The following is a 14,627-nucleotide window of genomic DNA, read 5'->3' as shown; positions in this document are numbered from 1 at the left end:
GTGTTCTTACGAATTACCAAATAGTGTACACATTTAACCTTCAATTAGATCTGGCATTTGAAAGTGGATGATACTTGCAAACTCATCGTAATTCTCGAAACGAAAGACAAAAATATTTCAATAATTGGCCAGGGTCAAAAACAGTAAATCGGCAGCCTGTTTACCTGCATCTTTCCTCTTCTTGTTTATATCAAAGTTCCATTTACGGAAGTTGTGTCAATATCAGCTTATAGATAATGTAAACAGCTGTTTCTCAATAACCTCACGAAGTGATTAAAATAAATCTGCATTCTTGAAAGTTCGTCAACTCGCAATGAATGGGAAGGAGTGTTAATTAATAAAAGTAAAAAATATTCCTTCATTTGATAATTCTCATTTGAAAAACTGTTTCACTTACCTCAGCTTAGAACGATAGTGTCATCCGGTATCACTACAGCTTTCGGTTTTTTTCTAACAAGTTATGAACCTTCAAACAAACACACTTTCCTATCCCTTATGGTATATTTGAAAATATATAAAATACTGATCTGAATATTACTTCCGTGTATTATCTTTAGTGAATTAATAAAACAACAATGATAACAGTTGAATTATTTAAGGTTGATGTAACACATAAAAAGACGTGAAATACATAAAAAACTCTTTAATCCGAAACAAAAAACACAGTTTTGCTGTAGCTCAGAGATTAAGTGATATCGTATAAATACAGAAAAAAATAAAGCAATTTGTTACTGCTCACTTTGCAGCATTATACTCATGCGCTGTAAAAGTCTTACTTTTAATTTTCCTGTGAATCGTTAGCGAATTACAGTGTAAAATAAAATGATGTGGTGAATTAGGATTTAAGTTGAATAAATTCAGCCTTAAACCACATTAATAATATAATTTATTGTAAATAATAACTAGCTGTTTTAATTTGTTCTGTTTTACTTGTTCTTTTTAGCTCAACTATTTTGTGTGGATAAATATAAAAATATTTCGAAGGTGATTCTAGTTTTAGAATTTCGAACAAAAATGATTATAGAGCTAATAAGTTGTGTTATCATCCAGCACTATAGTCCTTGAAACACAAAGAAGAAACCTAAGCACTTGACCGAACTGATAGTTTAAATTTAATAGAATAACAAAAGATTAGACCAAGTAAGGCATATATATATATATATATATATATATATATATTTGTTACTTATTATATTTTTTCTCGGACAAGTCTCCGATTTATTATGTTACGTACTTTACTTATTACATTTTAAAGAGCCGGAAATTCAATTTAGTTGTTAACTGAATGTCAGTATGTATCAAATGTATGATATTTGCCACCAAGATTTAAACACAAATATATTTCAATATATAAACAACAATTCAATTTATAATAACAGTTACTACAAATGGTTATTTTAAATAATGGTTCATATATACTAGTTTTATAAATTTACAAACTGTACTGAGTCTTCAGTCCGGTCTGTAACTGAATCTTTTATCGACCGTTCACGGAAAGCGAAGTAATTCTACGGTGATACACAGGTACATATTATTTGGCGGAAATGCTACATGGCTGTCTTTTTATCTGGTCTCATATAAATTTCTCACACGTGAATTTATACAATATCTTCATAGAAATACTAATGTCTGAAGTTGAATGGTTGGTAATGCTCGGTTTGGTTTGTTTTGAGTTTCGCGCAAAGCTACTCAAACGCTATCTGCCGTCCCTAATTTAGCAGTGTAACCAGTCCCTCATTAATCTATTAACGGTTTCACACATCTTGCAGGCACGGCATGGCTAGGTGGGTTAAGGCGTACGATTCGTAATCTGAGGGTCGTAATCAGCCGTCCCTAATTTAGCAGTGTAAGACTAGATGGAAGGGAGTTCGTCATCGCCACTCACCGCCAACTTTTGGACTAGTCTGTTACCAACAAATAGTGAGATTCACCGTAACATTATAACGCCCCCACAGCTGAAAGGACGAGAATGTTTGGTTGTAACGAGGATTCGAACCCGCGATCATCAGGTTACGAGTCGAGTACCTTAACCACCTGGCTTTGTAATGTTCGAAATCTCTAAACGTTCCTGGTCAATTATCTGTAATTTTCATATTAATAAGCGTTTAATACAATTATAGCTTCCTAGGTTTATAGCAAGCCCACCAATATTATGAAACTGTATGTCTTTTAGCGCATCGATTTATAATCTTTAGGCAAATCTTCGAAAGTTCAGTTCACCCAACAATACTGGTATTTACATAGATATACACATTGTTGATTCTTACGCTCGAAATATTCTTCAAATTTAGAGAACAAGCGGTACTTTCGCAAAACACAAATCTCTTACTAAGTAATTAAACTGAAACAAATATAAGTAGTAAAATAAATACGTAATAGTAAATCCGTTAGAATATTCACATTAGTAGCTAGATCTAATTTTATGTATTGTTCTTTTAAAACCTTTGCACAAGTGCTTAGCATGTAAATGTGGTGTGATTATTCTCATACACAACTAAGTTTTCATGACTCTCCTCCACCCCTCTTCCTTATCACCATAAATAAACGTATATAGTTCAATAAATTTATCAAATGTACAATATATTTAACATAAGCTGTACATGAAATTTCCTTTTGATAACCCGAACAACTATAAATTAATTATATTAAATTAGTTTTTAATTCATGTTTCCTGTTCTTACATAAGTTCATGCTGAAATAGTTCTGTCGCTCGTTCTATCTTTAGCCTAATTTTAATTCTTTCGAATAGCTGTAGTATATTTGTTCTAGTTCAATTTTTATATACTAAAGAACAAAACATTAAATATCTAAATCTAATTCAAATATCAGATGCACGTTGCACAGGAATACTGATATTTTATTGTAAATATTATCTATTAAATTTTAATTAATCAATATTAACAAAAACATCTAGTAGATACTTCGCTATTTTTTCTTTATCTAACTTACTTTCTCTCACTTTAAACAACAAATGTGTGCTGTGCTTGCACTTTTATTTTACAATTGGAGTTAAAACAAACTCTCCAAATAGCGTTAACTTTTTCGCTGAAAATTTAGAAACGTCAATTATATCTTTTTCCTCCTCCTCCAAATCCGTGGTAAACAAAACACAGATAGCCCATTGTGTAGCTTTGTGCTTAACTACAATTAAAAATCAATTTCTTTATCAAGTCTTTATAGGGTAAATCAAGCTATCATTGGCCGTTGAGAGGAAAAGTATATGTGCAGGAAAATATACAAAAGGCAAGTAAAATAAAGGACACAGATGTGATGAATAAAAATATCGATCTAATAAAATGATTCTAATAAACGTTTCTTCAACACTGTTCAGTGCTTTAAAAACTTTGCATCCTTTGATAGTAATGAAATTTCAGGTTAATAACAAACATGTACATGCTGTATCATGTTATTATCAAATAAAAAATAGTACTTCTTTTTAAAATCAAACACATCAAACTGTATTCAAGAAATTCAGTTTGTTTGTTTTTTTATCAGGGTAACCGGGAATAAAGTAGATGTCATTCAATAAGAATTACTCTGATGGTATTCTGGGTAAAGGTAACTGACATTTCTTATAGGTACTTCTGAGGATCTTTTAGGTAAAGCAACAGACACTACTTCTGGATAACTCTGAAGGTCCATCGAGGTAACGTTACTAACACTGAAGGTGCTCGGAGTAAAAGAGAAAACCTTAGTCGTCTGTAACACTGAGGGCAAATGGAGAGAGGCACTTGATATTACCCATAGCTAACACTGAGGGTTTGAGGGGAAGATTTGTTTGTTTCTTTATATTGAAGTACAATGGGCTATTTGTTTTGAAACCCAGATTCTAGCGTTGTATGTAAGTCTGCAGACATACCGCTGTGCCACTGGAAGGTCCTCGGGGAAGGAAAGTCATGGGTTACTCCGAAGACATTTGGAGTAAGGCAATCGACATTACTCATTACTTCAAGACTTTCGAAGTAAGACAAACAAAATTATTCATGGATAAGTCCGACGATACTCGAAATATGACAGTTGATATTGCAGATTGGTGAAACTGATGGTACTCGGGGAAAGGTATAGGACATGGCACGTAAACAACGCTGTGGGTACTCAAGGTAAGGCAGACAACTTTACACATCAGTAATTCTGAGGTTACTAATCTAAAGAAACCAACACCGTGTATGAGTAACTCTAAGGATAACCGAAATAAGACATTAAACATAAGTAACTCTCAAGAAACTCAAGATAAAATAAGCAGTCAAACTATTTACTAGTAATTCACAGAATACTTAGAGTAATCCTCTAATTCTCAGTCTTCTCAGAATAATTGGGTTAAAGCAGATGACCAACATTTCAACTGAGTAGCTCTTAGAGTATTCGGGATAAGGCAGCTGATCATACACTTGGTTAACACTAAAAGAACGCGGGATAAGACAGCCAACATTATTAATGGATATCTACCATGGTATTAGGAGTATGGTAATCAGTACCACCCTTTGGTGACCCTAAGCAACTCGAGGTAAAGCATTCAACATTATTCATATATAATAGTTTCTTGAAGTAAGACAAAAATGAGTTAATTGGTATAAACACATGAAGCATTACGAAGGTTCAGCACGTTATACTAAAACAAATTAAAAGTCTCAGTACGTTGATACAATCCATGTCCCCACATCCAGCCGTAAGCTATCTGACTAATGTGCATCTTGCTAATAACCCTGCAGCATAGTTTCCATTTTAAGCGTATCATTCGTAAGAATATTGCGTCTCAAACGTGATATTCACCCCTACTTACTTTTCTCAACCTATTTAATGTACAAGAAAGACGATTTATCGGCATTCATTTCAATAATCTCTTTGCACAGAACCCCGTAAGAAATGACCGACGACTTAACTAGGATATTTTCATATGGGATAATACTCACATTTGTTTCATTCTTTAGCAGGTTGTGATATACGAGTATTCAACATCAGATATGAGCAGAAGCATTATATGCTACTGGCTTCTTTTTCATAAGAAAATATTTTGTAAGAATGTATTAGATATATGTTTGTATATATAAATATGTATGTGTATTAAAAATATCACTTTACATTTTTATATATCGCACATGAAACTGGATACATTTTTGTACGTAGAATCGTTAAATCACATTCCTCTTTTGTAACATCTTCCTGTCGCTGAATCTGTAAAAAACACAAAAACATTAAGCATTATAAGTTATTTATTACGAAACTAATGCTCGTGTTTTTAACCAAATTTCTTGTTTATATAAGTATCATGTGTAACAGTTATGTTCAATGCCTTAATGTTTTCATTTGTCGTTCAATGCACATCTATTCTGATTTGTTCGAAAGTACTTCCATAGCAAAGGTTTTGGAAGAAGATAATAATGCCTATCAAAACCTCTGCTTGATCATTTACGGAACACTGATTCTACTATATCTTTTAAAGAATTAACGAAGAAGGTTGGTACAAATCAAGACCAATTTTAAACAGAGCACAAATATCATCAAAATTTACAAATCCACAAGTATCTCTTTTTTTTTTACATAAAATAACATCTGTACATAGTAAAACCAAACTAAACCCATTCCTACTGCTCTTTCTACACTATTTAATCTTCACTTCCTACATTAGCATCTAAAAGGATCAGAGTCAAATAATTAATGTTATAATAAAGCTATAAATAAATTTTTACAATTTTTTTTTAAATTAATCAGTGAAGTTTCGAGTCTAATAACTTTAATTCGTCAAAAATAAAGAAAAATAAAAAATTACATAGATATAGGGCTTGGCATGACCTAGTGGCTATGAAACTCAACTCGCAATCTGAGGGTCTTTTATTTGAATTCCTGTCACCGAGCATGTAGGCCCGGCATGGCCAGGTGAGTTAAGGCGTTGGACTCGTAACCTGAGGGTCGCGGGTTCAAATTCCCGTCGCACGAAACATGCTCGCCTTTCCAGCCGTAGGGAAGTTATAATGTGACGGTCAATCCTACTATTCGTTGGTAAAAGAGTAGACCAAGAGTTGGTCTATAGAATATTTTTTACTCGTATGATAACACTTCCTATTTGTGTAGTCAGTTTTCAGGTTATGATTTATACGTTATTTTATATTGTTTGTTGAACTTTTTCAGTTAATTATATAATAAGGACAACTTTAAAATTTTGTAAACATAGTACTAAACCTATAAAAACAGAATCACTAATGCTTGAGCAAAATATATTCCTTCGTAAATACTTATATATAAAGAAAACTAAATGAAATTCAAATAAAATACTTATTTAGCAAATTCAAGGTATAGCAAATCCAAGTCGGCTCTTTTGCCGAACCTCATTTAATAACCTCAAATGCACGTTAAACATTTCCAGCCAATCAAATTCCATAATACTTTGAACATTCCTAGCGTTCTAAATATTTTTCTTCATAAGTCACACAGATTCCTCTCATTTTCGATTACTTGATATACAATTATTCTGTTATTATTCCGGTACACAATTCATATAGGCTCTGATGTCAGGTTTAAAAGCACAGTAAGACGTATCAACCATTAATGTTGCTCTCTATTTTGTCTTACGTCATATAATATGCGGCTAGTTCTTTCAAATACGTATTGGACATGTCAAAGTTGCAACTGATTTCTTTGCAGCTCTTGACAGCAACATTTGTGGCAGAGCATCATGGCCCCTCTTACTTATCCCTTTTTCCCGAAAGGAGACACAATCCAATAGTTCAATTTTTTGCCTTTTTTAAGTACATTGCCTGCGAGAGGGGGAAAAATAAAATACTTCGTTATAGGATTAACAAAAAGATGTCTTTATTATCCGACTGTGCACGAATTATTCGTTGAAATGAATATTACAGTGTCTTCTTACAAAATTAGATTTTTATCAGAAATAACGGAAAGTGCGTTTGAAAAATCTCATTTTGTGTTCAAGAATAACAGAAAGTGCTTTCAAAAATCTCAATTTGTTCTCAAAAACAGGAAAAGCCATTTTAAAAATCATATCTCGTCTTAAGAAATAATGTTCCCTTTAAGACTCATATTTGTTCTATAAAATTAATTAAGAAGGCCTTTCTGTGTAACTTTGTTATTTGGGGATTTTTTATATCTGCACGTATTGTCAGAAATATTTTAATTTTGTTACTGGAACTTTCTCTTTCGAAAACTGTCTTGTTAGATATCTAGAACCTTCATCTAAAAGTATGTTATGTAAGTACATCATTTCAAATACAATTTTGAGTGCAAAGCAAGTGACAGTTCAATGTCTATTCTTTCACCAGTGATAATTTTATATTGTCCACAAATAAATGTACTTGTAATAAACACTTCTAAATAGTTATGTGTTCATACAATTTGTGTCGTAAAATTACAAGAAAACTTCATGATTTCAAACTGAAGGTAATAGAACAAAGATAATAAATATCAAGGTGTGGAACAGCAGATTCTTGTTTATAAGCCGAATACAGACTATTATTATCTCCACAAATTATAGAAACAAAAGTCTGTCAAATATAAACAGAAGAAAGATAAGGTCTAGCACATTCAAATGACAATAACTTATTTTTTTTTCGGGATAAATTTACTCATGGTTGTATAATAATATTTAGAATGTGTTCTGACTGCTAACTGCCAAACATGTTCAATAAAGTTTTTTTTTTACTTATTTTTCGAAATTTTAATCAAAACCATAAACTTTTAGTACCGTTTAAAAGCATTTTTGTTTTCGGAAAAATAAATATACGCAGAAAGTATCAACGATGCATATCTTTATAACCAAAACTGGACTTACAGGTTTTGTTTCATGTGTAACACATGAAAATATCCCCATGAGTTTTTTGTAAACTAAGTTACCTGAACAACACGTGTTAAAGATACGATGTACTAATTTACCTTAGCTTTTCATCGTTCAATTAAATTATAAATAATATATTTATAGTTTCGAGTGCAACTGTCACATAATAAATATATATATACTTAATTATCACTTAAACTGCACTTTACGGTCCTTTACATGTAGCAAAATCTCGAACAATTTCTTTTAAATCTTACAAATTAGCGATGTGATGTCCAATCAATGAGATGCAAAGTTAATGTGCTTTCTTTATATTTGATTTTGTGAACATCAGATAGATTATGTAAAGTTGAAATAATTATTGATGGTGTGATGCTCTGCTGACCCTTCAAAAAGAGGTACGTTATCCCAAAAATAAAGATCAAATGCAACATACGCATCGGATGCAAACACTGAAGACGAAACTGATAAAGGAACGGTATAAGCAAATTTAATAGAATAATTTAACACTTAACCGTTTTTCCCATTTTATGTTTTATTTCTGCTTTCTGGTGTATATTTTTGTGGTTAATTACTGTTGAATTTGCTATTTTTTAACTCTAATTACTTCCATTGTAACCAAGAACTGGTAAACCCTCATTGACCAAATTTTAGAATTTTTGTTACTCTTTTCTTGCTGTATTTACCTTGTGGTTGCTCGTTCATCATTTATACAGCATATTAGACACTTTTTAGTGATATACATGTCATTACTATCACTCAAAAAATACATTTAAGAATACATAAGAAATATTTTGAACGTTAGTAAGTGGCTTATTTACAATATATATTCTTGCATAAGAAGAAATAACTTTAGCAACCGGTTTGTTTACAACATACCTTCACAAACTGAATACTTATGAATTGCCCTCAAAACCAAAATGAATGTATTATATGTGACATCAGTTATAGGCCTTACTGAAAAACTGTAACCAAATGTACATCCTAAGTACGGTAATATAGATATATAAAAATAACAATAATAACAGACAATGTAGAAGGAACATTAAATAATATACAAACTGGGTCAAATGGTCAATCGTTCTTTTCTCCGGTAAGGAGAACCAGTAGTTGAAGATATTGAAATGTTCATAGATCATACACTATAGGTGGTTAAATAAAACATAATTTAATTTGCTTAATCATTAAAAAAATTACTAAAAACTTATCACACAAATACTACGATATTAAAACGTGCATGAAAAACATACTATAGGTGGTAAAACAAAACACTCCTTAGATTGCTTTACCATTACAAAAGTTAATAAAATCGTATCACACGATTATTACAAGATAGACTTGTTTGATTTCCTTTTCAAAATTAATGTTATGCATGACTCAATTGTCAGAAATAACTATATATAGACCGATAACTGACCTAAAACTTTAATTCGTATCTCGCTTAAATTTTCAGATAATAATGATTCAGAGAAACTTATCAAACACTCATGATTTATATTACTAGATATCTTTCGATCAGTTACAAAAAATACATTCGTGATGTGTAATCACCTTTGAAGACTAAAAGCTTTTCAATTATTCTAAATGTGTTTTTGAGACCTATATAACAGCCCCTCGCTAGTACAGCGGTATGTCTCGGGATTTACAACCCTCCAATCAGGAGTTCGATTCCCCTCGGTGGGCTGAGCAGATAGTCCGATGTGGCTTTGCTATAAGAAAAACACACATGCCTATATAATAGAGTGAGATTTATTAAGCTCTCTCGTATAACGATTTCAATTTTTTTTCTATAACAATTTTAATATGTTTTACATGCTGATTTGTTTATGTATATATGTAAGTGTATACATATATATATGTGTTAGTAATATGTGCCAACATTCGAAAAGTTAGATTAATTCACGTTCTTACGTAACCAAAAAAAATAACGTATACTGCCCATAAGATATACACTGCCTAACAGGGTTTTAAATTAAAAGACTAATATTCATCTTCAGTAATGATAGTATTGTAAGTACTCACTCCACGTGCAAAGGTTTTATTTAGTTATCCTTGTTTATGCATTTGTTAACAGCAGAGAGAATTTATACCTCTATCTTCAAAAGATGGAATTAGTCATCCATGCCTTTCTACTTGTTAACATAATTCTCATAACTCAACAAAATGTTATATTTGTTAAGAGCATTTTAGAAACTCATTTGACAATAAAACATATCGAAACTTATTTATTACACATGCATTTTTTAAATATAAAAATATAAAGTTTTTATTAGCATGAAAAGAAATAAAATACTCTGAAAGTTAGGTTCTGAAATCATTGTGATGCTACAGCATTATATGAAATTTATAATAAAACGTTTAATAGCAGGAAAAGTTTTTTAATTGTAGTAGGCCCTAAACGTAAAAATTAACATGCATCCATAAAGTCGCTCATAATATACCTCATTGTTAACTTTGCAGACTTACAAGAACTATATCCGGGTTTGTTGAATACAACAGATAGCCCAATATGGTTTTCTGCTAAACAAATATACTTCCATCTGTATATACAATTATTTCCTGAATTTTCTTTTCTTCATTTTGATATTCACATACAATATATGGGCATACATCCATTTTCCCAAATTATGTTATTGTGTTAGCAGAAATAGTAGAATTTCGACAAAATTTTTAGAGTTGTGGGAAATAAAACCATGATATTAAAATAAGTGCTATTGAATTCATATTGAAGGTGATGTTTAAAAAATTTCCGTTGTGAGCAACATTTCCAATATTTGTACCTTTTATTATGCAATCCCGACAGACATCCGTTTTCCCAAAAATATATTACAAAAGGATATATGTCTTTTTTTTTCATTTCATGTTGAATTGTATCAGATTTCTGTTATACAAACACTTGAGTATGTTATACAAAACATATTTTGAGTGTGTAAAACAGAAAGTGACATAACAACAGTATATAAAGTCGGAATGAAACGGTATGTACCAGAGTTAGATTTTGATATAATTTTAACATTTTTACGCAGTATGATGCCACAGAAATTATCTTTTTGAGGAACAATATATAACAGTTTATTTCGACCCAAGATATTCATACATTACGGTGATAAAGATATGCACAGATTGAGGATTTACAATATCTATGACTGGAACATTTCTTGCCCTTAATAACATTGGAATAAAAAAGGAATATAGATCAATTTAGGAAATCATTGTCATCCAGAAAGAAACCTGCAATAATTCTTAACCATATTGTGGTAATCAATTATTTGGCAAATAAGAAACTGATAACACAAATTTCAGTAAGATTCTCTGTCTACATGACCAGGTCAACAATACCCAACGCAAATCAATAAGAATACCCATTAGAAAGTAAAACACGAACCACTTCTACGGCGTGTCTGTTTAGCCATGACATACCTTAAATTATTGAAGCAGGAAAATGGTATTCATCCTATTCCATACGAATAAATACCGGTAAAGTCATATGATGGCAAATAAGAAACTGATAACACAAATTTCAGTAAGATTCTCTGTCTACATGACCAGGTCAACAATACCCAACGCAAATCAATAAGAATACCCATTAGAAAGTAAAACACGAACCACTTCTACGGCATGTCTGTTTAGCCATGACATACCTTAAATTATTGAAGCAGGAAAATGGTATTCATCCTATTCCATACGAATAAATACCGGTAAAGTCATATGATGCAACGGCAATGGATTTTTGTTCGAATGGAATATTGAAACAGACGCTAGAAGAACATATTCCTTCTACACTAGATAAATTATAAAACTCTGCGGAGAGGACATGTGTGATTTGGACGTGACAACTTATAATGGAGACTTGTATAATTTTACGTTTTTAAGATACAGTTCGATCAGAACTGTAATGATGTGGTGAGGCTTCAAAATAATTTCAATATAACATATTCATCCCTTGTATTATTTTTAATCCTGTTAATTATTTTTGTTTATTGTTGATATGTCATACGTTTGTCTTTTTTTAAAAATAGGTTTAACCATTTTTAGTTAATACACTTTCGAAACATAACTTTCCTTTTAGTCCTTTGTTCTAAATACTTGTTTGTGATATGTTAATTTTGTTTCTATTGTAGAATACGGAAATGACGAAGATGAACATAAACGGAAATATTTCATGCCATCTTTTACACTTCAGTGTTACAATTATACTCGAAGTAATATTTTTAAAAGTTAAAAAGATGTTGATAGTGATTAGTTACTGATAAAAATAAGAACTACTGCAGAATTTCCATCGTGATCATTTTTTATATACAATCGTATTCAAAATCGAATTTTAAGAATTACTCGTTGACCATGCCAATACTTAAGTATAAAATTACCCTACTGAACCTTTCTAAAGCACCAACAAAGAATGAGAAAATCTTAATAAACTCGATTGATAACTCACATTTAATAATTTAACACAAATCGTAATTTATTTTTCAGCCTATAGTGGACTTAGATTTCAGTTTAAAATTTACAGAAGCGAACGCTGCCGATACTTTTACTCACAGAGTGAAATAATAAGATATTTTAATACCTCTAAAGAATTATATAAGGTTATCCACGAAAGCAAGGTACTCAACTAATGATTAAATGCAGAATTCTATTTATTATACTCTAGTTTATTTGAGTACATTTATTTATGACACGATTTATTCCGAGTCAGCTTATTGTATAAAACTATATTAATTGTATTATGAATTAGTTTTAGTTTTGTCACATGTCACACGAAAACAAGTCATGCTAATATAATATTAAGTTCGCATAAAACAATTTATGAGCAGAATGACGTGTTTACGCTTATAAATTATTTTCCAACTTATTATTATTATTTTCCTTGAGTTTGTTCAAAAATTAGCAATCATACAAATCGTATTGAAACATACGGTTATAATATTATTGATATATTGTTTAACAACAACTGACATATAAGAAAAGTATATAGTTGCACAATTTTGTCAACAATGCCAAATCTATTAAACAAATGCAAATTGTTCCCAGATTCTTTTATATTACATTATTTTATATTATTTGATACAGAATTGTTTTATTAAAAACCTTGACTTGTTACAATTTAAGAATAATTTTAGAGTCTATTGGAAAGATAATTTACGAGAAAATGAATATGAAGTCGTTCTAAACTATAATAAGATAATAGGATTGTATTATGAAAGAAGCTGTATTGAGTACTACTAAATAAAAAGGTATATGTCCATAAAATATCATCTTTGAGTCTCATTACACAACCATCCCCATTCTCTTTTATGGATGTAAATTACTAATGAAATGGTCAACGCTTCTATTCTCTTAGAGTTTTTATGCATTATTTCCCATATGAAGTGAAAAAACATATAAATGCATTTTTTATCTTTAGCTGAAACTTATATTGTGGTAGACTTCTGGAATACGGAAATGTTGAGCAGTGCTTAAATCCGTAAATTACGATAGAATATTCTACGTACTTTAAACTACGATTGCGTTATCAGAAAAACAATTAATCTTTAAGCTCTTAGAGTCAATAATGGGAAGTATGCTGGTGCTGATTGGTACGCTTCCTCTAATCAGTAGTTCACAATTAGGGATGGCGACAGATAACTTTAGTAGCTTTCACATCCAAAGATATAAATAGAGATAACTGAAATAAAAAAAAAACATTAACCATCTCGCTATATATTAATATATATGTATTTACTAATCGTATTTGACTTCAAACATCAATAATTTTTCTAACTCAAGTAATTTACTCTCCCTTTATTTTCACATTATTCTATCGTAGAAAGGAAAGGAAAATGAATATAATTAATGGATGTATAAAATGTTGGCTAATGTAATTTTATACAGATATTTTTAATATCCTGTGCACGTACAGGAAAACTTAATAAAGAATATCACTGATTTAAATACATTTTAGTAAAAGTTAAAATATATTATAGCAAAATAATCAAATAAATCCTTGGCACAAGATAATTTCATAAATGTTTGATATTTTGTTAAATAGTATCTCTACTTTTTATTTTAAATAAAGTAATCATTTCGTTTAAAGTTATGTATTAATAAAAATTTTCATGTACGGTTGTACACATGTAAAATCTTTTAAACAAAGAAGTAACAAAGAAATACAGTAAAGTACATGTTGATTAATTTTTGCCGCCTGACTTAAAACCAACTTGTTTTCAACAGATAGTTTCAAATGATTATTGTTCACAAAAAAATCACAAATCATTGTGAATCGTATGTCTGTTATTCTCGTTTGATCTTCAGTTACACTGATAACTTATAAAAGAAAGAAAATTTTACTTTGAGAATAAAATAAGATTTTGCCAATACTTGACGGCCTCTATTTTCGCTACAGTGGATCTAATTAAAGCAGTCCTGGAAAAGACAAATTTCTGTTTAAGTTTAAAAATAAGGCTTTGCAATAGACATTTGACGCTACGCCCACCACAGTATCGAATTCCGATTTTGAGCGTATACTGTTTTGGAATTTCGCACAAAGCTACTCGAGGGCTATCTGTGCTAGCCGTCCCTAATTTAGCAGTGTAAGACTAGAGGGAAGGCAGCTAGTCATCACCACCCACCGCCAACTCTTGGGCTACTCTTTTACCAACGAATAGTGGGATTGACCGTCACATTATACGCCCCCACGGCTGGGAGGGCGAGCATGTTTAGCGCGACGCGGGCGCAAACCCGCGACCCTCGGATTACGAGTCGCACGCCTAACGCGCTTGGCCATGCCGGGCCAAATTGAGCGTATACTCCCTCTAGCTTTACAAGACGGAAACAGGAATCAAAAGAATAACGATAGGTCAAC

At 31.2% G+C, this 14,627-nt stretch overlaps 1 long non-coding RNA gene across 1 annotated transcript in view; it reads right to left on the bottom strand.

The window, feature by feature from the left end:
* Nucleotides 1–5,089: 5,089 nt before the first annotated feature.
* The window catches only part of LOC143248340 (uncharacterized), a 248,582-nt gene continuing 239,044 nt past the window's right edge, over nt 5,090–14,627 (bottom strand). Inside the window, exon 3 of the long non-coding RNA XR_013026923.1 lies at nt 5,090–5,172. This is a non-coding gene — a long non-coding RNA (uncharacterized LOC143248340). The remainder of the gene's footprint in view (nt 5,173–14,627) is intronic.

Source organism: Tachypleus tridentatus, chromosome 4, assembly GCF_004210375.1.
Source record: "Tachypleus tridentatus isolate NWPU-2018 chromosome 4, ASM421037v1, whole genome shotgun sequence".
In the NCBI taxonomy this organism is placed as follows: Eukaryota; Metazoa; Arthropoda; class Merostomata; order Xiphosura; family Limulidae; genus Tachypleus; species Tachypleus tridentatus.
The sequence above is the reverse complement of the archived record's forward strand: the minus strand, read 5'-3'. Positions and strand labels throughout refer to the sequence as shown.